Source organism: Symphalangus syndactylus, chromosome 13, assembly GCF_028878055.3.
Source record: "Symphalangus syndactylus isolate Jambi chromosome 13, NHGRI_mSymSyn1-v2.1_pri, whole genome shotgun sequence".
Lineage (NCBI taxonomy): Eukaryota > Metazoa > Chordata > Mammalia > Primates > Hylobatidae > Symphalangus > Symphalangus syndactylus.
The window spans coordinates 71,097,797-71,121,441 of record NC_072435.2 but is presented as its reverse complement, the minus strand read 5'-3'; positions in this window follow the sequence as shown (position 1 = coordinate 71,121,441).

Below are 23,645 nucleotides of genomic sequence, written 5' to 3'. Positions count from 1 at the left end.
CTTTGAATCTCAATTTCTTTTATATCTTTGATCATTGGGTTACAGAATCTATGGTTATCATCCAAACTAAAGGGAATGAAAGCTTTACTCTGAAGGAACTGGGTCCAGTGAGTATCTTAGTTACTTTTCTACATGCCACATAAGTGACAGACAAATACATGTCGACATAAAAATGTATAGGTTACAAATACACGTTTTTGAATGCAGGAGACCTCATTGTTTTGATGACACATAAAGTTTACAAAATCTGGCAATACAGGATCACCTTGGGTTGATCTTTTTTTAAAATATATTTTTAAAATGGATTCTTAGAAATATGGCCTGGCCATTATTCATTCCACTACTCTTCCCACTATTTTTTTTTTTTTTTTTTTTTTGTGAGATGGAGTTTCACTCTTGTCGCCCAGGCTGGAGTGCAATGGTACAGTCTCAGCTCATTGCAACCTCCACCTCCCAGCTTCAAGTGATTCTCCTGCCTCGGCCTCCTGAGTAGCTGGGATTACAGGCACCCGCCACCATGCCCAATTAATTTTTTAAAATTTTTAGTAGAGATGGGGTTTTGCCATGTTGGCCAGGCTGGTCTTGAACTCCTGACCTCAGGTGATCCACCAGCCTCTGCTTACCAAGGTGCTAGGATTACAGGCATGAGGAACCATGCCCGGCCTATTTTTTTTGTTGTTGTTGAGACGGAGTCTCGCTCTGTGCCCAGGCTAGAGTGCAGTTGCACAATCTCGGCTCACTGCAACATCTGCCTCCTGGGTTCAAGCAATTCCCCTGCCTCAGCTTCCTGAGTAGCTGGGACTATAGGTGCGTCCCACCATTCCTTGCTAATTTTTTTGTATTTTTGGTAGAGAGGGGGTTTCGCCATGTCAGCCAGGCAGACCTCCTCATCTGCCCAACTCTGCCTCCCAAAGTTCTGGGATTACAGGCGTGAGTCACCGCACCAGGCCTTCCCGCTATTTTTGAATGCTCTTTCTGTAGTGGTCAATCTTGGCTTTGACATAGACCCTGCAACACTTTCTATATGTTATTACTATCAAATGGAAATAACAGAAAAAATTAATACCAAGAATAACAACAACAGCGAATTATTACATTTTGAGCTATCACTTAATCTTTTTATTGATAAATTTTAATTTTTTTGCTTTTAGGAAATATTTCAGCCATACCAGAAGGATAGAATAGCATTTTATTTTATGTTAAATAAGCTATTACATGCACTTGAATTTTTTCCTCTTCTAGAGCACGTTTTCCCTTACAATGTTTGCCAAAATTATCGAAAAACATAATTATTTCATCTGACAAAAGCATGATTTCCGAGATAGTTGCCAAAATTTTTATCTTTTTGTGAAACATTTTAAAATAAGATTGCAGTTAAACACAGTTCCTTAAAAATGTACTCCCTGATTATATGAACCAGGATTAGAAAATTAAAATTCCCATGCCTTCCAGAATTATCAGTGAGAAGCCACAGTAAAAATTTTATTTTTAAAATTCTTCCGCCATGTGAATACATTTATTTTTAAAAAGCAAATGAAGGGTAATCTTGACACATCAAAACTTATACGAGAACTAAAGCCTCAATGTTTTTGAAACACAGCATATGGACTTTTGGGTGAGTTCTAAGCTTGCAAACCATAGCTGCCCGTCTTTCTTGATACATTTTATAAAAATGATACTAAATTTTATTCTTTCACTTACATATCTAATCAGTATTTATTGACTTCCCATCAGGTGCCAGGACCTGTGATAGGTGCTGAGAGAGGTCAGTGATTTGCTGTGGCACCTGCCCTTATGCTGCGTACTCTAGCATGATTCTCCTTCCACCTGAATGGTAGACTTCCCCTTGGTGATACAGTGCATTGAATTACATTATAGAATTATTCCTCATGTTTAACATGGTGAGCATAGTAAATGCCTTACAGAGAGAGTTGTTGTGAAATGTAAGTGCAATAATACATGGAACGTATTTAGAACAATGAATTGCATGTGATAAATAAGAGTGCAATACATGTTAGCTAAAAAATAAATTTAAAGGATCATAGAACTGTAGAGTTGTAGGAAATCTTACATTTTTTTAACAATCCAAACTTTTCACTATATGGTTGAGGAATCTGATTCTCATTGAAGTTAAGGACTTTAGTCAAAGTTACAATGTGTTGTTAGCAGAAGGAGCAATGGAACTAAAGATTCCTTGATTGCTACCTCACTGAAATTTTCACTGTAGTATCTGCCAGAGAAGTTGTGAGTGGGGGAAGAACTGGATTAATAGCTCCCAGCACATGCCAAATACTCAAAAATGCACACTGCAACAATATTGAACAAAATCATTACATCAAGGGAAAAATTCTAGCAGCATAAGTACTTTCAAAAGCTTAATGACACCCAGTTGGGTGTTTTATTCTGATTGAGCATAGTCTGATTTCTTAAAGATATCACATTGGCTGGTGGTTTCTGTATGGTTTAATTTGCTTGGGTGGGGTTCATGGAAAACATGCTCCATGAAAACAACTCCACCATTGTTTATTGATGAGGTGCAGTCTCCTACCTACTTACTAGACATTGGCCACGAGGCATGTTCCCTTTGGCAACAGTTTCCAAGATTACCATAGGCATCCTCTCAGTTATGGAGATTTGAAAAGCAAGAAAAAGTCTTCCTTATTTTCAACCCAATCTTGTTAGCCCCAGAAAACATCAAAAAGCTGTGAAAAGTGTTGTGTTCTCAATGCTTTTCTGTGCACAGCATCCAGGGAGAACCTGAGTGGCTCCACGTAAGCACATAAACCTTTGCTTACATTTATACAGTACATATAAAATGTACTATAAAATAGTACATTTTAATGTACTATTTAGGGAACAAGGCAGCAATAGCCTGCTGGAGGTGGAAAGGGAAAATAACTTTCCTTTCTAAGAGAAAATGAAGTTCTGTTTGTGCTTGCCTCTCCTCACACCTTCAAGGCTGTAAAAGGATTTTGAGGTAACCTGTGCATTTTTTTTGAGATCGGCCTCAGTTACTGCTTAAGAAGCCACACACCTCTTCCAATACCTCAGTTATAGACTTAAAGGGAAGGGCCAAATCTCCAACTGAGCCAGCTGAGGGTCTTAGGTGAGCAATTTTCCAATTTAGGAAAAGGCCAGAAAAGAAGGAACAAAGACAGCATAGTCTACTGTCAATATTAATTACAGTGAGTGAGGATTCATTTGATTAATGATATTAATCCTTGAATTTTAACTTTCATTCTACAACTGTAAATGTAGTTATTCTTTACTTTTTTAATGCAGTAGCAATATGGTATAGGGCAGTGAATCTCAATGGGTAGTTGTAACATGCCTCCCAGGGGATATTGAGCAGTGTCTGGAGACATTTTTGGTTGTCACAATGCAGGTGGTATGGTATTGTTGCTACTGGCATCTAGTGGGTGGAGGCCAGGGATGTTGTTAGTCAGCCTGCAACACACAAGACAGCCCTCCACAACAAAGAATTATCTGGTCCAAAGTGTCAGTAGTGCCAAGGTTGAAAAACCCTAGTGCAGGGGCTAAGAGTTTTGTTTATAGAGCCAGACCAACTGGATTTCACTTCATAACTGGTGACATTCTGAAAATTACTTAATCTCTATTCTTCAATTCCCTATCTGTAAAATGAGATAATAACAGTACTTTCCTTATAGAATTTTTATGAGATTAAATGAGTTTCTGTATGTAAGGTCTTTAAACAGTGCCCAGCATATGGTCAACATCATGTGAATATTAGTTGTTATTTTTGGCAAAACAGCAGAGGGTATATTAAGAATGATCAGAACAATAGAATCTCTGTACAGTATGTTTTTGAGGGGAACTTGATGAAAAACCATCTTGAAAGGAATTAATCCATATAGATGAACTAATTTCATGCAATCCATAAGATATTGGAATCCACATGATGTACTGTGTGACACTGTCATTACTCTCTGATGGTTTCTTTGTGCCAATATTGTGCCATGCTGTTGAAAGGGAAGAAGAAATGTCAGTGCACAGTCCTAATACATCATAGATGCCTGGGTGGTATTTGAGATTAGTTAGTAATCATTCTGGAAGATTCATAGAAGATCAAAGGGGTGTCAATTCCTTAAGTGGATATGGAGCTGTGGATATGGGACTAAAGGAAAGACTAATGGAAATACAATTGAAAATTACTCTGCTGGGTGCAGTGGCTCACGCCTGTAATCTAAGCACTTTTGGAGGCCGAGGCAGGAGGACTGCTTGAAGCCAGGAGTTTGAGACCAGCCTGGCAATAAAGTGAGACCCCCCTACACGGAAAGAATAATAATAATAATTAGCTGGGCACAGTAGCATGCATCTGTAATCCCAGCTACTTGGGAGGCTGAGATGAGAGGATCTCTTGAGCCCAGGAGTTTGAGGCTGCAGTGAGCTTTGACGGCCGATTGGGCAATAGAGGGAGGTCTTGTCTCTGAAAAAGAAAAAAAAAAGAAATCACTCACTTGGCAGGGCTATTGGTATTTGTAAGAAGTGGAGGCAATTGACCTTTAAGATAACAAAGATAAAACTAAAACATGGGACTCTGACCTTGAAAAACCTTGAAAACCAAAGGTGGCGATATTTGTAGACAGAGCCAACAAATTATCATATGATTTATTCTCCCATTAATTGTAGAGTTGAAGCTGCCTAAAAGGGACATTTAAGTACATATGACAAATTATAGGTATTCAGCAGGGAAAAGAGGCCTGAATTGGCTGAAATGACCTGTCTGAATACTATGCTCAGAATTATGTTTAATCTTGTGGTTTTAATTTGCATAAGAGTCTGAAAATATCTCTGCTAAGCTTGGTTAAATAGTCCTTGACCTTGAGGTTTTTATTTTATGCTCTGGATAGCTTCAGCAGCCAGGGGACCCACTCTGGCTTTTCCCTATTTTAGATTCTTTCTCTCAGAATGAAAGTTTTAATTAAGACGATGTTTAATATTAGAGGCTGTGAAACTCAGGAAGGCAATTTCACAAGGCCTCTAGAGACCAAATTTAAAGTCACAGTTTTAGGAGCCTGTGGTAAGTTCCCATTCACTCTAAATATCTGTGAACATAGCGGAAGATACTTGCAGTATTACTGAGATCCTCTGAGCTTCCAGGAAATGCACCTTTACATGATATACTCACTTTTAATCTCAAAGGGCTGCAGTTTACCTAGTTCTGGTACAGTCTCATCAGGAAAGTGTAAGAGGTCACAGGGAACAAGCTACCCTTCTTGAATGCCTAATATATGCATAATCAGACACTGTGCAAGATATTTGAAAATCATTTTAAATGATATTTTAATATATTTAAAATGGTTATTTCTAGTTTGTAGATAATAAAACAAAGGTTCAAAGAAGTCAAGTTGTTTGCTCAAGATCACACAGCTGGTAAGTTGTGGTGCCCAAATCTGGATCTTGGTATGGCTCTAAAGCCCTTTCTGCTTTATCTATTTGTCTCCTGAGCCATTAGCACATAAAATACAGTTCTCAAGCACTACCACCACCCAAGGAGTCGCTACAAGGGAAATTGATGTGGGCCATGTCTAGGGCTGGGGATCTGCATTTCTGTCTTTTTCTGACATTTTAAAATAGGGGGATTCCAAATTTTGCACAGTGTCACCATTGCCTTGTCACTAACCATAATACATTTACCATCTGAGGGAGGCAAGAAATATCTGTGAGTCACAAAAAAGAACAATGGGCTGATGCATATCCTATAGGTTCTACCTTCAAAATATATTCAGAATCTGATGACTTCTGCCCATTGCCTATACTAACACACTGGTTAAGTCACCATCATTCTTGTCTGGGGGATTGCAGCAGCTTCCCAACTGGTTTTCCTGTTTCTACTCTCACGTCCTTAGAGAACATTCTCCTCATAGCATCTAGAGTGCTCCGTTAAAAAGGTAAATCTGGTTATGTCACTCCTTGCTCACCATCCTCCAGTGGCCCAGACTGCTTTTAGAATAAAATCCAAGCAACTTTGCATTACCTTCAAGTTTTAATGTTGAAGTTTAATGTTCCTCCTCCCCACTTCTCAAGCCCTTCTCTGTCCCAGCCTTTTTGTACTCACCATAGTTTGTACCACCTGATATTCTTCCCAGGGCTCTTTGCTGGTGAAGGAGATCAGAATATGTCACCCCAAAATATGCCTTTTTGACATAGGAATTAGTTTGAGCTGAAGGCAATTAAGAAGCAGCAAACAGAAGAAAATTTCTCTCAACCCTCCCCCTTTCTGCCTAAAGGCAGGATCTAAATTCTCCTTTCCTAGGTCTGACTCCAGACTCTTACCAACCCAGAGACAGCACCAAAGGAATCTGCCAACAACTCTTACTCCACTAGTTTACCCCATATGTTTACCTTCTCATAGTTCCCTGCCCTTGGAAATCTAAAACTGCTGTCCTTCGTTCTGTCATTTCTCTACACATTTGTTGTTCTTTGTTAAAAATGCTATAAAAGTCGAGTCCTTAAAGGTTATGGACTTGTCTCTGGGTACTCACATGTGTTACATGCATGATTTGCATGTTAATAAACTCCTGTGTGTTTCTATTTTTTTTTTTTTTTTAGATGGAGTTTTGATCTTTTTGCCCAGGCTGGAGTACAGTGGCGCAGTCATTGCTCACTGCTCCACCTCCCAGATTCAGGTGATTCTCCTGCCACAGCCTCCTAAATAGCTGGAATTACAGGCGCCTGCCACCACGACCAGTTAATTTTTGTATTTTTTTAGTAGAGACGGGGTTTCACCATGTCGGCCACGCTGGTCTCGAACTCCTGACCTCAGGTGACCCACCTGCCTCGGCCTCCCAAAGTGCTGAGATTATAGGCGTGAGCCACCATGTCCGGCCGTCTCTCTTGTTAATCTGTCTATTGTAACACGGGCCTCAGCCAAGAACCTAGAAGGATAGAAAAGAAAGATTTTTTTTCCCTCCTTTACACCCAGCACTGGTAGCGTTCTCTCATCGTTCAGTTCCAGTTCAAAGGTCAGTCCTGCAGCGATAACTTCCCTCCTGGTCAGCCTAAATAGAAGTCTTACATCCCAACCCCCACCCACCTATCAGACACACACTTCCCGTTGTGACACCTTGTTTTCTTTAAAGCATTTATCACCAACTCACACTTTCTCCTTTATATATGTGTTTATCAGGCCGGGCGCAGTGGCTCATGCCTGTAATCCCAGCACTTTGGGAGGCCGAGGCAGGCGGATCACGAGGTCAGGAGATTGAGATTATCGTGGCTAACACGGTGAAACCCCGTCTCTACTAAAACTACAAAAAATCAGCCGGGTGTGGTGGCGGACGCCTATAGTCCCAGCTGCTTGGGTGGCTGAGGCAGGAGAATGGCGTGAACCCCGGAGGCGGAGCTTGCAGTGAGCCAAGATCGCACCACTGCACTCCAGCCTGGGCCACAGAGCAAGACTGCATCTCAAAAAAAAAAAAAAAAAAAAAAAGGCAAAAAACAACAACAGCAACCTCACAAAAACTATATATGTGTTTATCATCTACTTCCATCCTCTAAGAAGTTAAAGATTTTGTCTTTATTACTGTTATAGCCCCAGAGTCTAGAAAAAGTGCCTGGTTAGTGTAACTTCAGAAATATTCATTAATATTGAAAAGAACACCGAGCTGGGAGTCTTGAGACCTGTATTTAACTCTGGCTCCACTACTGATTTGTTTGCAGGGGATGCTGGACAAGTTAACCTTCTAGGTTCTCAGTTTGTCTCTTCATCTACAGATTAGATTAAATGACTTCTACAACCCAGTCCTCGTCCCAAAACGCTGATTCTGACATCCTGATTCACACTGGGGGCCCGGGAATGGAGTTCGTTGACTCTTTCTTTGTTGTTGTTGACCCCAAAACAGGTGTTACACTAAATGAGAAATGCTGCAAGCCTCAGTCATCCCTATTGACAAAGAGATTTTATTCAATAATGTTAATAATGAGCTTTTTAGTTAGTGCCCTGAAGGTGAGTTATGCATATAGAAAAAGCTACTCAAAGGTTTTCTTTGGTCATAGAAATTAATATTCAGGCCAGGCGTGATGATTCATGCCTGTAATCCCAGCACTTTGGAAGGCTGAGGCAAGTGGATCACCTGAGGTCAGGAGTTCGAGACTAGCCTGGCCAACATGGTAAAACGCCATCTCTACTAAAAATACAAAAATTAGCTGGGTATGGTGGCGCATGCCTGTAATCACAGCTACTTGGGAGGCTGAGGCAGGAGAATCACTTGAACCTGGGAGGTGGAGGTTGCAGTGAGCCAAGATTGCACCATTGCACTCCAGCCTGGGCAACAAGAGCGAAACTCCATCTCAAAAAAAAAAAAAAATTGAATTTAACAGAATTATAATTAAAAACATCTAGTTCTACCAGCTTTTAATTCAGTCGAAAAATTTTATTGTGTTTTACAAGTCTAGTGAATTTTAACAACTACTTTGATGGGCTTTTTGAATGATACTTAGTCCCATTTAAAATTTGGTTATTTAAATGCCTTCGAACATTTTAAATTATATTTCTTTATTTTATTTTATTTTTTGAGACAGGATCTTGCTCTGTCGCCCAGGTTGGAATGCAGTGGCATGATCATGGTTCCCTGCCACCTTGACCTCCTGGGCTTAAAGTGATCCTCTTGCCTCAGCCTTCTGAGTAGCTGGCACAACAGGCATGTGCCACCATGCCTGGCTCATTTTTTTAAATTTTTTTGTGAAGATAGGATTTTGCCATGTTGCCCAGGCTGGTCTCCAACTCCTGTGCACAAGTGATTCTCCCCTTCAACCTTCCAAAGTGCTGAGATTACAGATGTAAGCCACCACGCCCAGCCTCTACATTTTATTGATTTGAAACCTTCTAAAAAACTTTAACTGGCTATCAGAGTTTTCTATATACTTTAGCACTTGTTATGAATCTAAGAAGTACATTTATAAATATAGAGAAACTTGGGTCTGCTTAAGAGTTCTATTACTGTATATAAATTTAGGAAGATTTTGACTCAATTTAATTCATAAATCTGAATCAATTTCTCAAGCACATATTTCAAATTGGGATAAACAAGCTGAGCTATTATTCTACTAGGATAAATTTTATTAAACATTATAAGAAGAAAAAATTTCAAATATGCACAGCTTTCTCCACACAATAATGTATTTTTGTTTTGATGTACAATTTTATACTTTATTTTATTTTAATTAATTTATTTTTTGAGATGAAGTCTCACTCTGTCGCTCAGGCTGGAATGCAGTGGCGCGATCTCACCTCAGTGCAACCTCTGCCTCCCTGGTTCAAGCGATTCTCCTGCCTTAGCCTACCAAGTAGCTAGGACTACAGGCGTGAGCCCACCATGCCCGGCTAATTTTTGTGTTTTTTTTTTTAGTAGAGATTGGGTTTCACCATATTGGCCAGGCTGGTCTTGAACTCCTGACCTCATGATCCGCCCGCCTCAGCCTCCCAAAGTGCTGGGATTACAGGCGTGAGCCACCGCACCCAGCTATACTTAATTTTAAATACTCCCAAAGTTAACATATACTTATCAGTATTAAAAAATGATCACCTCATACCCCACAATCTCTTTTGAGCTATAAACGTACATGGTTGTGTGTGTAATTTAGGCTAAAATCTAGGGGTAGTCAGTAGCCCTGATCAGAAATTCACATTCCCGTGGTTGTCAACTCACATTTGATCAGAAAGTTTGCATTCCACAGGAGGCTTCTGCAAGGCTTTAGCTATCTTTATGTTCGATCAACACTATGCATTTGTCTAATTAGCATAAAAAATAATAGAAGTATTTTCAAATATTATGTTAGCATAATAGATGATAGAAGTATGCTCTCATGCATGGAATTAGTGCTATTAAAGAGATATGATTTGGATAAAACATTTGAGACAATCTCCACCTTCAGTAAAGAGCACACAATTCATGCTAGCTTTTCACTCTTATCTCTAAATGTAATCTGTGCTTATGGCAGAATTTGGTTTGAGTTTTCATATTAACACAGTGGTGAGGTGTAGGTGAGCAGCTGACTGCTATTGTTATCTACCAAAAAAGAACCTAATGGCTGTTTTTAAGCAATTTGGCTCAAGCCAATTGGAAATGCCTTTCCATGTAATTTTGCTATTAAGTTAAGGTTGCATAATGAGATGAATTCTTTTGGGCAACCTTGATAGAACACTGTTATAATTGCTATGCCAATGAATTCTGTTATGCCAATGAATAACTGCAGGGGAGGTGGTGGTTTCATAGTCAAGATCTTTGATTTTCTACTCAGGGGAATCTACAATCCCTACATTGTTTGATTAGTTTTGTACTTCCTTGGCTCTAAACATATCTCTTCCATTGATTTTTAAAGACTGTTGAACTTGATGAAATCCTGTGTTTTATATTATCTTTATATTCTTAGAATCATATGACTCTATGGTTATTAAAATAATATTAGATTACATTTTAGTGTTGTCTCTTTCTCTCTGGTAACTGTTTAAGTCAGAACTCCTGAAAGTGATTTTTACTGATAATTGACATTAGGAGAAAACACCCATGAACCATGCAGTAAATCCTTAACAAAGCTGGCTCTGGAAATACCTCTTATAACAAGTAGTGGTAGGTTACTGGTGTTTTATTTCCCAGAGAAGTATTTCAGAAATGTAGTCTCCCTCACAGGGCACCAGACCCAATGCCAACTGGAATAGTGGAATAGCCATCCCATTTGAAAAAAGGGAGACATGTGGAGAGGAGGGATAAGGGAAGGAATGTTGAGAGAGGAACAGGGGGGGAAATTGTTTCCATGTGTATTTTTCTACTCTGAAGATTCTAGACAAAATGTATTCAGCAGAGAAGGGAGGAAAACAGTCAAAGGTAAGTCATTTTAAATTTTCACTATCAAGAATTCCTTTAAAAGTTTCTGTTGACTCATGTTTTGATAGATTTTACTCTACTAAGTAGATGATACTTATCACTCAATAAGTTATTTCTCCACTTTTATTAATCAAAGACCTATATGGGATTGTTAGGAATACTGATTAGCATGAGCTAAGTGTAAGGGAGGGAGGGATACCCTTCACTGTACCTTTACTCTTCTATGGGCTCTTTGGCAGGGTCTGGGAGTCAAACTGACACGAGGCAAATTAGCAAGAGAAAAGCATGCATGTTTTACCTGAGTGTGTTGGCATGTCCACCAGAGTGTGAAGTCCCAAGAAATGGCCAAAGCGAGATGCTTTTGTAATTTTTAGACAAAAATAAATTTGTGAAGAAATGACAAGACAAAGAAATCTGCCTGGGGTAGTAAATTCTAGAGGAGTCACCAGGAGGTATATACATGGGGTGTAAAGCTAGTGGCAGAGTTCATTAATTCAGTCCTGTTGCAGTGCCAAGTCTCAGGCTCCAATGTTAAGAACTATTCTTTTCTCCTGGTAGTGGGAAGGCACCTGTCTCAAAGAAATCTTTATGGCTTGCACCTGACAGGAAAAGACAGGTCAGCCTTTTCCTGAAACTACAATTTTTCCAGTGTTTTCAGCTTGAAATAATCAATATGGCATATTTGGGTATAGTATGTCTTTTACTCCTTCATAGGAAAGAATCTCCATAATGATTTGGTAGTTTCAGCCAAAGAAGAGGAAATTGGGGTGCTGGTTAGATATATTTTTCTTAGCCTTATCACAAACTAGTTCTTTCATAATCTTCTAGTGTTTAAAAAGAAATACAGATCTGGGCCAGGCACGGTGGCTCACACCTGTAATCTCAGCACTTTGGGAGGCTAAGGCGGGCAGATCACTTGAGATCAGGAGTTCGAGACCAGCCTGGCCAACATGGCAAAATCCCGTCTCTACTAAAAATACAAAAATTAGCCAGGCATGGTGGTGCGTCCCACCTACTCACAAGGCTGAGGTAGGAGAATCACTTGAACCCGGGAGACAGAGGTTGCAGTGAGCCGAGATACCACTGTATCTCGGCTGTACTCCAACCTGGGTGACAGAGTGAGAGTCTGTCTCAAAAAATAAATAAATAAAAATTTAAAAAAATAAAGAAATAGAGATATCCAGTTTCCACACCCAGTAATCTAAAATTAATCTATTGGGGTGGGAATCTTCATTTTTTAACAAGTGTTGTCCTTATCATTCAGGTGGTTTAGATCTCACTGTTCCTTGAACAATACTTTGAGAAACAATCCAGTAGAAATTTTGAAATATTGAAAATAGTTTCCCGACCTCCCTCTGAATTGACTTCACAGGTCTGGTGACTTCAGGTTGGGAACCTCTGGAAGGGTGAATAATTGCCAACTCAATTCAGCTGTTCAGCCTTGGGCACTGCTTCAGTTGAAGCTCAAGAAGCTATGACTAAGTTGACCTTTTGTCGTATCTCTTTTCCTCCCTGTTTATTTAAGTTACCATCTTAACTGGCTGCTGAAGTCAAAAGTGCTTTTGTTCTCTGCATGAATGGTTTGATTCACATCACACCAATATAGCTTCAAAGGGAGAAAAGTCTTTTACCTTTGGATAATCTTTCCCTCCCCCTACAAATGCCACAACTTGGCCAAAGGATTTTAAAGATTTTATGTTTTAACTATTTCAGACTCTTCAGGTTACTTCTCTCTCCTTTTTCTTCTTGGAAGAAATAGGCCAAAAGAAATAACAACCACTTACAGCATTTTTAACAAAGGCGAATTCCTGCACTAAAGACAGCGATTCGCAAATTAGGAACTTAAAAAGATCAGATTACAGGAGCCACCTCCAGAGAGCCTGATTTGGGCGGTGTGGGATGGGGCTTGGGAAACTATATTTTGATTCGGTGATTAGCTAGGTCTGTGAATCAACATTTTAGTGAATGAATCCCAGCAGATCACTTGCCCAAGGTTGGATGACCAAGAAGTGACAAATTCTAACTGGGAGTACTCTGTTCTCTCCACTATCTCATGCTATGGTGATGATGCAAAGAAAAGGAAAGGAAGAAATCAAAGGCAGTCCAAGCTACCTGCCTTTTGTAGAACCTCATGTTCTGTCATTCACTTCTCCCCCTACCTCCTTGCTCATTCCATGTTTCAGCTGCCCTGGATTTCTGACACTACATGCATGATCATACATGATTGTCTTTTGTCTTCCTGCTTTTATACAAGCTGTTCTTTCAGCCTGGGATTCCTTTATGCCCAACTCCTTTTTCTCTCTGGTAAACTTCAAGACTCCATTCAAATATAACCTACTTTGTGAAGCTTCCCTAACACCCCAGGCTGAGTATATCCTTCCCTTCTCTGTACTCCATTAGATTTTTGTACAAGCAAGCATTGTGGTGCTGAGAAACTCATGTTCTACCGCCTGTAATTTATTTGAAATACTTCTTCATAGATGATATGATATGTATGTGTGTCAGTTAGTGACAAACTGTACATCCTACTGGCAGGTTGATAAAGTATCCTAAATAGGTACAATCTCAAAAAGTGTTGAAATGGCATTTCCAAGCTCCTATAGTCTACATTCTAGGAGAGTTATTACAACCTAATCACTTGGAAATACTACCTAAATTGAGATCAAGGGATAATAGAAGTATTTTTTCATAGGTGAAATAGATGGCATGCAGGATAATTATACTGCCCGGAAAGATAGTACAAACACCTCTGTCTTCTATGAATGGGGTATGAGAACCTGGCAAACCCAGCAATCTTGTGTTCACCCCACTTAACAGGAGCAATCTAGATTAGATGATTAGCTGAAACCTGCTGCTGGAACATAGGCCCCTCTGCCACCAGAACACCCTTCATGCAAGGGGCTGTCCTGAGTGACTAAAAACAGAAGCTAGGACTTCACTGAGCCTGCAGGGATGGATTGTATGACAATGCGTGTATTTGATTGTTTCACATCCATGCTAATAAATGCATGCTTGGCAGAATTTGGTCTGAGACTTGCTTTTATTGTAACATACAAACAGTAGTGAGGTTGTGTGAGAGGGCACAAATAGCTCTCCTTTACCTCTGGTCTAAAGGTTTAGTAGAGGCTGCCAAGAGAACTCGACACCTATGAATGGCCAAATTGTCTTGGGACAGCAATCTTATTTATCTTTGTATACCTGGTGATGACAGTGCCTGATATAGTAAGTATTCAATAGATGCCTTTTTTTTTTGTCTTTAATTAATATAAATATAAAACAAAAAAGAAATTGGATCCATTTAACGATCTTCAACTGTTTTATAGAATTACATAATCTGTGTGAAGGTTTTGATTTAAGCTGTGTAGATTTTGATTTAAGCAGAGTGGCAACGATCGGGTTGTGAATAACAGACAATTTCATTTATAGACTGTGCTTATTTGGGGAAGCTTTGAATACAAATTACTAATACCAGCTTTCGATGAAGCCACTGCTTCAGGTGAAGTGCCTTTTGAATAAAAATAAAAATATATTAAAATAACAGTGATACATATGTTTTATGAAGTTTTTATGCTCCTCGCCCCCCTCCCCAAAACACCACTATGCAATTGCCCCAAAAAAGGGCAGCTTAAAGAATAGCTGGTGGGAATGTATGACATTCTCATTTGCAAACAGTGGTATTCATTTTTCAACACTGTCAAGAAAATTCATCTAAAGAAATTATAAGCCTAAAGAGTTCCTATATTGGCTATTTATCATTAGAGGCACTTCACACAATGAATAGGCTTTACAGGTTGTTAAGCACCTCCAGGAACATTGCTCATTGAAATTTGTTGGAAAGATGATTGAATGTTATTTAAGTAGAACTTTACACACAGTAAATAGTACATTTGCAGACTGCTGAGAAAATTGATGAAAAGTATAATGTTCCATTTTGGACTCTAAACAAAAAGCAATCAATTAGCAGAAGCAGATTGAATAATGTGAAAGAAACTGCCTAGAAACTCTCCTGCTGAAAGATCAGACTTCAGCCTGAAATAACTGCTTTTGCATTGAAAAGATCTATGGCTTGGCATAAACACAACACAAAAGGGAAGTAAGAACAAAATCCATTTCTGGACCGGCATTCCTCCCCAGAGCTGGATTTCTCCTGAGCCCACTTTCTTTTCATTGTCTCACCTTTATTACGGGCTGCATTTCAACTTCCTATGGAGTCCGCAGCCAAACTCTGGGCCAACCTTTCATGTATCCTCCCTAGCAGAGATTTTAAGTGATCTAAGGAGGGACTATTAACAAGAAGTCTAGAGAGTGTTATTGATTTCCTGAACTAGCCTTACAAAAATAGGCAGCTGACCCCTGCTCTACATCAAGGGACCAAAATTACTATTGAACAAATCTCACACAAAACAGTTTTAGATCATGGACACATATTTACAAAAAATAACTATTATATCACAGGTAATTTCGCATTACTTGTATATTTTCTTTGCATCATAAACTTAATGGATTTGTATATGGGGGAAATCAGAAGTCTTAGAAAAGAAGTTATATTCTAAAGCAAAACAAAATACCACCCTAAAACACATTGAACTTGAGGGATGTCAGCTAGGAAAGTGAAATCTGCTGACTTTGTAGCTAGTATTCCTCGTAACTGACTTCAATTAGTGAGCTAACTTACTGGATTGTCTGACACTCTCTATTTCCTCTGTAAAACAGACTACCTGAGGCCAGGCGCAGTGGCTCAGGCCTGTAATCCCAGCACTTTGGGAGGCTGAGGTTAGTGGATCATGCGAGGTCAGGAGTTTGAGACCAGCCTGGCCAACACAATGAAACCCCATCTCTACTAAAAATACAAAATTTAACTGGGCATGGTGGCGTGCACCTGTAATCCCAGCTACATACATTTATGTAAAAGGAAAAACGGAACTTGTTGCAAGGAAGAAACTGTTCTTTCCCTCTAAGATTCCGGCTGAATATTTATGCTGAATGATCAGTAAGATGGTAATATATGTTAGCCATTAAACACTATAGAGTTGGCCATAACTGGTTGCATTTTTTTATTCACCATTATGAATCCATTTATTATTATATATTTAATTAATATCGATTTTGAGATTGAGGGAATTGGGGGATAATAAAAACATATTTATTACATTGGATTTTCATTAAATAGTAACTTTTGTAGCAAAGCTCTTGTTTTTTATTAATATGACAAAAGGAAATATTATTATATTGTTACAATTAATCCAAGAGATAAAATATTGAAAATGTGCCATGAGATTTTCCTCTTGCAGAACTAACAGAGGAAGAGTAATAAATAAATAGAAGTACTCGTGTCTTCTGAAAATAAGATATTAAAGAAAGAACCAACATCTCCAGTTGGTTCTTAGAAAAACAATTCTCTCTTATATTTGAAATTATGTAGTTACCTTGTGTTTTTTCATCAAACATCAATTACTGTGTCAATTATGCCTATTTATTGTAGTTGATCACAGTGGCTTATACTAATGGCCTATTTATAAATTTGAATTTTAGAAAGCACATATATGGGATTCAGTTTAGAAATAGAATACATTCGGGACTGATACTTCCATAACCTTTGTGTTTATCTTCCTGTGGTTCAATAAGAATGAAATTTGGGGTGTTTATTACATTTTTATCTTCCTGATAATACTATTGATCTGTCAGCTAACATGCTGTCCTTCACATGTGAAAATTACCCTTCTGGTTTGTTGTGAATCAAGTGTAAGAGCTGAGATGTCTTTTCTCTCTTGGTGTGCTATCTACCCATGTTCTCTTGCTAGATTCCCTTTTTGACCATTGGAATGAGAGGGCTGCCCAGTGAGTGGAAGAGCTATGGCCATGAAGCAGCACAAGCTGACTGCTTCTTGTGGGGATGGAGCCCAGGCTGGCTTGGCCTTTTGAGCACTATGCTTTGACCCTTCTAGCTATTGCCTTAGTGAGATCCACTAGCACAGCTTGCTACTTTGAATGATAGGAATTTTTCCACATGAAGATACCTGGTATTAGTAACAGGCTTCTTTGTATCTGAACATTCTCCCTTTTACTTGAAACTTGGAGGTATATTGACTTAATACTCATTTTTTTTTTTTTTGAGATGGAGTTTCACTCTTGTTGCCCAGGCTGGAGTGCAATGCCACAATCTCGGCTCACTGCAACCTCCACCTCCTAGGTTCAAGCGATTCTCCTGCCTCAGCCTCCCTAGTAGCTGGGATTATAGGCATATGCCACCACGCCTGGCTAATTTTGTATTTTTAGTAGAGACGGTGTTTCTCCATGTTGGTCAGGCTGGTCTCGAACTCCCGACCTCAGGTGATCCGCCCACCTCGGCCTACCAAAGTGCTGGGATTACAGGCGTGAGCCACCGCGCCCGGCCTTGACTTAATACTCATTTTAATTTGAAGTTATTTTTCTTTAGATAGGAAAACAATTCTGAAAATGCAAGACTAGATTTATTGTTCTGTCTCTTTTGAGACCTTTATGGATTATGTCTTTCCATGGAGGAAACTAGTGTCCTTCACACATTGGATAGGTGGGAGGGATGGAGGCGTCCTTTCTGCTATAGTCAAAGCTTTCAGTATGGAAATATGACTTAGTGAATCAAGCTGCCATGATGTGCAGGGTGTGCCTAAGGCAAAAGCTAAGTCAAGAGCAGGCTGGTTTGCAACATTAGTGCAGATAGAGACATCCACCATATAAACCACTCTGCCTGGCCCATGCCATCACTGAGGCGCTGGTGGGACTGGGACAGGGATCCTAGCCCAAGGATGGTTGAAACACAAGTTACGTTTGGAGTTGCAGCTTTTTTTTAAAGCCTTTCATATTGAAATCCTATAATGAAATAATTTAAGTTTATTGCAGCTTTATTCCCCCTGAAGGGAAACAGTAATTTTTTTTTTTTTTTTTTTTTTTTTTTTTTTTTTTTTGCTAACCAGGGGTCTACAGGGCTGAGGGTCTGCATGTGGAAGGAATGTTACATCAGCTACTTAACTTATTTATTTATTCAACACCTATTATGTGCCAGAGATTGTGTTTAATGCTCAGAATGTAAGATAAGAGGCAGAGATGGTACCTGCTCCCATGAAACTCACTACTTCACTCTGGATTAACTATGGAGGTCTATGGATAGATAAAAAACAAACATACAAACAAAATTTTAAAAATCTGTATTTATAGCTTGTGAAGGAAATAAAAACCAGTAGAGGGATCAGAGGTCTGTGTTGACACTGGTACAAACTTTTCCTGATATTGAGCACCCCAAGATCAGGATTTAGGGTACCCAGTGCTAGGGTACCCCATAAGACACTGGAAAGAAGGGATCACCTTCCTTGTCTCATTGCCAAGGCTCAGAGAGATGTCCAGTAGGCAAGGTGAACTTTCAAGGTGTTCTTTCTTTGTCATTTGCTTATAAGGAGAAAATTTGAATTTCCTAAGCCGTTTACTATCTCCTGCAGCTTTTTCCAATAATTGTTTCGTATGACCCAAGGGTAATATTTCCGTCAGTGTTCTTAGCACAGACATAAAGGTACTCAACTGTCACCTTAATGACTTTATGTACTGCTGCGTTAAATGGAAAATGTACCACTTGGATGAAACCAAAGAAATCTGAAAGTGGGGTTTAGAAAATTACACTGTTACTATGGCAATATCATCTCCTTGGCAGTTGAAGAAAATCATTTAATATAGGTATAAAACCCTAGTAAATATTGGGCAGCTTTATAGAAATGTAATAAACTGTAGTCATATATCAAAAAGCACTAAAGCTTATTTTGCATTTATGGCGCACAGCAAAATTATAATACAGATGAGGACTAAATGACCTATAAATGTTAAACACATAGTTAAGCATATAGAATATGTCACCCAGAGTCTTCGTGGTTTTTCTGTGCAATATGTTCAAGTCAGATCCAATTGTGTGGAGAAACACCTGCCTTTTTCTAAGCTTATGTATATTTTGGCCCCTTTCTGGGGCAGAAAGGCAGAACAGAAACCATATCCATTTGCTTGCAGTTAATCAGGTAAGATATCATGTGAAATGAGCAAGCCTCTGTCCTCGGATATGAATTTAACAAGGTAAATGCTGATAACATTGTTACCCTAGTCCTGTTACTGCTCAGCCTGATCCACAATATAATTGCATTTTATGTTGTATGCCACATAGTCTAGTTTGTGAGGAAACCATTGATTTTACTAGCAAGACATAGCTGTTGTTTTGTATTTTTTCAGACGACACTGTAAGAGGCTGAGCTTAAAGGTGTTTTGAATAACAGTCCTGAGATATAAAAGCTTTTACATTTGTAGGGAGCATTTTATCCTGCAAAGAAACAGATATCTCCCCAGCAGATGGTCCAGATTTCCTGCAAAAAAAAAATGAAAGGGACAGGGTCTTTGTAGGACACAAAGAGGAGGCATTTCCAGCTAAGACAGTGAAGGTGAATGTGCATATTTTTACCATGTAATTCAGGCAGCTACTCTGTGATAATCAAGGTGGGGTATACTGCTTACTCATAAGATGGCCAAAGTGAAACAGTCAGTCAATTACCATATTCTCAAAATGCAAAACAACAGAATTGACTGATGGTTTTCATTGAGCCAGCCAGTGAGCTAAAGCAAAGTCATCAAGCTAGGAACTCCATGTGGGCAAACCAAAGGCACTATTTTTACTTTTTATGATTCACACTCCTAGTATCTCACATGTGACTTTGAAGGTTTCCATGGTCTTTTTCTTTGATTCCTATGCTTGAGAAGTTCTCAAAGACTCTGGCTCCAAATTCTTAAGGCAGCTTTTGCACTCTCTTTCAGCACTAGTTGCTCTGCTTTCCAGCTCTACAGGGACATCACTCAATGCATATTCCTAACCTCTTTTTAGGACTCTGTTGAATCTTCTACTTGCTTAAAGGAATCTATTGCATGGAAGAATTGAGAGCAGTGTTTCTTGAAGAACATTCTTAGGTAAAATTGTTGGCTTGGCAGGGGACAAAAAAGACAAAGAACTGCAATAGAATTAAATGTAAAATGATTGGTTGTTTTACTTTCTATTAGAATATTACATTTGAAGTGAGAAGTGGTGAAGGGAAGATGCTGTACAGGTAGATAATGATAATGAGAACACTGATGGAATACTTTCTGAATGCTAGGCATGAAGAGTTTTACATGGATCATCTCATTTGATCAGTAAAAGTTTTAAGGTAGGTATTAGTTTATATTTTTCAGAAGAGGAACTAGGTTAAAAAAAGTAACTTGCTTAAGGTCATGTAACAATTAAGCAGAAGTACCAGGACTCAAACTCATGTCTACTTGAATCTAAGTCCAAGCTTTAAACCACTACACTATGCTAAGGTAAAACTAGTCTAGTTGTATCTCTGTACAATATAGCAATCCCTCTAATGGAAACAAAGGGAACTATAATTAACCCCCATCATAGAATTAAAACTTAGAGCATCTTTGCACCACTAAATCCCTGAAAGGCCATGCACATTAGGGCTGTCCTCGGGGAACAAGAGAGCTGATGCAGAGCTACATGAAAGATGTCATAAAATTGATGGTCAGCCCAGCTCAATACTAAGTTAGAAAAGTGAAAGTGAACAGTGAGTTGGGAAATAAGACCGTTGATCAGAGGTTGGAAAGAAGGTGTAAATCAAGACATGGCTAATGTGAATACAAAAAGTTTGATTCTGACTGGATGTTGCAAAATCAGAAATCTGGCTGATGTTCAATCTCATTGGGACAGGATCAGCAATACCCTAAAGAACGTTGATAGAAAGAAAGTGAGAGGGAGAGAAAGAGAGAGAGAGAGAGAGAGAGAGAGAGAAATTAATTTGCATATGATGTATTCTTATTATTTAAAAATTAGAACATTCAGGGACATTTTTTCAAAAGAAAATTTATCATAGTTTCCGCTTTGTAAAGAAAATCACAGTTGTAACATTTTGATGTATTTCCTTCTAGACTTTTTCTCCTCTAGGTAAAAGATTTGCATACTTCTACACAAATGTACCACACTATATATGCAGTTTAGTGTCCAACTTCTTTCTTTTAATATAATGTATTTTACATTATTATAATTTTATAAGCATTATTTTATCTATATAATATTCTATCATTTAAGTGTACAGTTATTTGCTTTTTCCTTTGATTAGATGTTAGAGAATTAGCATTTAACAATTTTATCTGGTATCAATATCAATTCTCTGATATTTATTGCTTTTCCTTTCCAATTTAGGACTATTTCTTCACAGATACCCTAGGTAGAATTTGTAGGTTGAAGGTTAAAGACAGGTTTTTTTTTGTTGTTGTTGTTTTTGTTTGTTTTTGAGATGTAGTCTCCCTCTGTCGCCCAGGCTGGAGTGCAGTGGTGCAATCTTGGCTCACGCAACCTCTGCCTCCCGGGTTCATGCCATTCTCCTGCCTCAGCCTCTCAAGTAGCTGGGACTACAGGCACCCACCACCACTCCCAGTTAGTTTTTTGTTTTTGTATTTTTAGTAGAGACAGGGTTTTCACCGTGTTCGCCAGGATGGTCTCGATCTCCTGACCTCGTGATCCGCCTGCCTCGGCCTCCCAAAGTGCTGGGATTATAGGCGTGAGTCACCGCGCCCGGCCTAAAGACAGGTTTTGACCTTTGACACATTACCTAATTGTTTTCACTTCCTTCAGTAGTGTTTAAGGGTACTCTTTCACTATATTATAAGCATTAAGTTTTTATAAAAAGAAAAAATATTATCACAAATATTAGGCAGAAAATGACAATGTATTGATTGAAAAATTACATATCTTTGATTGCTAGTAAGCTGGATATTTTTCCCTAAGATGGCTAGTTATTTGCATTTCCACTTTTTGTGAATTTTCTGTGCACATCCATTTCCCATTTATCTTTTGAGATCTTTTCCCCTGTCTTATTGGGAAGTACATGTGGTACATACGGAAGAGTGTATAAAACGTATGTACAGCTTGAAATATAATTCTACAGAGAACTGTGCAACCAGCCCTTAAGTTAGGAACCAGAATGTAAAATGTTGTTTCCGCATCCCCCTTCCTGCCTGCTGGCCCAAGGCCCACTTTCCCTCCTAGACCATCGCCTTCTCCAGTGTTTCCTCCTCCCGCCTCCCTCCCTCACCCAAAGCATGAGCCTAACTTTGGATCATCAATCCCTTGCTTTTCTTAATATTTTTATTACCTATGTAGGTAATAATTTAGTTTAGTTGTGCCTGTTTTCGAACTTCATAAAAATGAAATTATACTCTGAACTCCCGTGAGTGGATCATTTTGCATAACATTTTGTTCGTAGGATTCATTCATGTTAATGTGTGGAGCTGTGGTGGGTCGCAATAATTATTCTATCTATTTATTTCAGCAATTTCAAATATGATAGAAAATGTTCTCTATCATGTTTAAGGCAAATGTTTTCCCAGTTTTAAAAAGTTTCTTATAATTTTGGTTATAGTTTAACACACAGACATTTTAGACAAGTTTACATAGTAAAATCTATTGATCTTTTCCTTTATGAATTCTTTTATTCCTTTGAAACTTAGAAGGACCTTCCCCTTCAGGATGTTGATAAATATTTGCCCTTATTTTAGCTCTTTCATGCTTTGATTTCTCTTTTTGGAAAAAAAAAAAAAAAAAAAAAAAAAACCTTTAGCATTCTAATCCATCTGTATTTATTCTGGCTTATGGTTTGATTTGACATTCAGATCGATTTTCCCTCCAAATAGGTAACTGCTTATTGAGTAATTCTTTCCCATACCCATTGGGGCTGCTTTCTTTGGGTAGCAGAGATGAGGCAGAGCTGGATTTATAGATGTAAGGCAAGAAAGCAAGTAAGTCCAGGCACAGTGTCGGACAGAGCGGGAGTGATTTAGTGTAAAGTTACTTACCAGCCGTGGCTTGTCTTCCCACAGACTCTATTTATATGAGAAATGCACTTTTACCATTGCTATGTTGTCATTTTTGTCACTTGCAGCTGCACCTAATTTTAACAAATTCTGATTCACCCTATTTGCTCTTAATCATTAGACAAGAAATGCAGCTTTTCCTTCTCTTTGTGTGTGTGCGTATATATATATATAAAAGCCTCTCAAAGAATAGATAAGAAATATTAGACTTTGTCTCCGTCTTCAGTGTTAAACTCTGCAAAGCCTTTTTTGGCCATTTCATTCAGATTGCTTTTTCCTGATTTGCAGAGTTTTCTTTTGGCTTCCTGAAATGTATCAATGTTCCTCCAGCCTGGGATTAATTCTGTGTAGAATGGAGGATTGTTTGGTATTTCTCTTAATATAGATTAATTTTATTTCTTAATTTTAGGGTGAGGTTGGTATCTTTGGTTATTTCTTAAATGAGCATAATAGTTGTTAAAAAAATAAGGTTATACTTTTCATTGGCTTATTTGTTCTTTTCTGACTTGTGTGCATTCAAAGTCAATAAATGATATTCTGGCCTAGAGAATCACTCATCACTTGGTGCCTTGTTGTGTACACAAGAGCCAAAGAGTATAATAATAACACTGGGAGGAGGGCCAGAGAGAAGATGACGAAAACCGCACAAGAGACAGCGGACATCTCTGCTTATTAGATCGGGTGTCTAATTCAATATAATGATTTTTAAAAAGTGTGTGTAAATTAATGTCTCATGGTCCTGAGCAGAAGATAATTACATCTTCATTTCAGTCAGCATTGCAATTCAGAAATGGGTTTGGGAAGTAAATATTAAATAGTAAATGAACACTAGCTCAGAGTTTGCCTACTTGTTGCTTCTCAGAGAATGTGAGATGAATTACAGGTTCT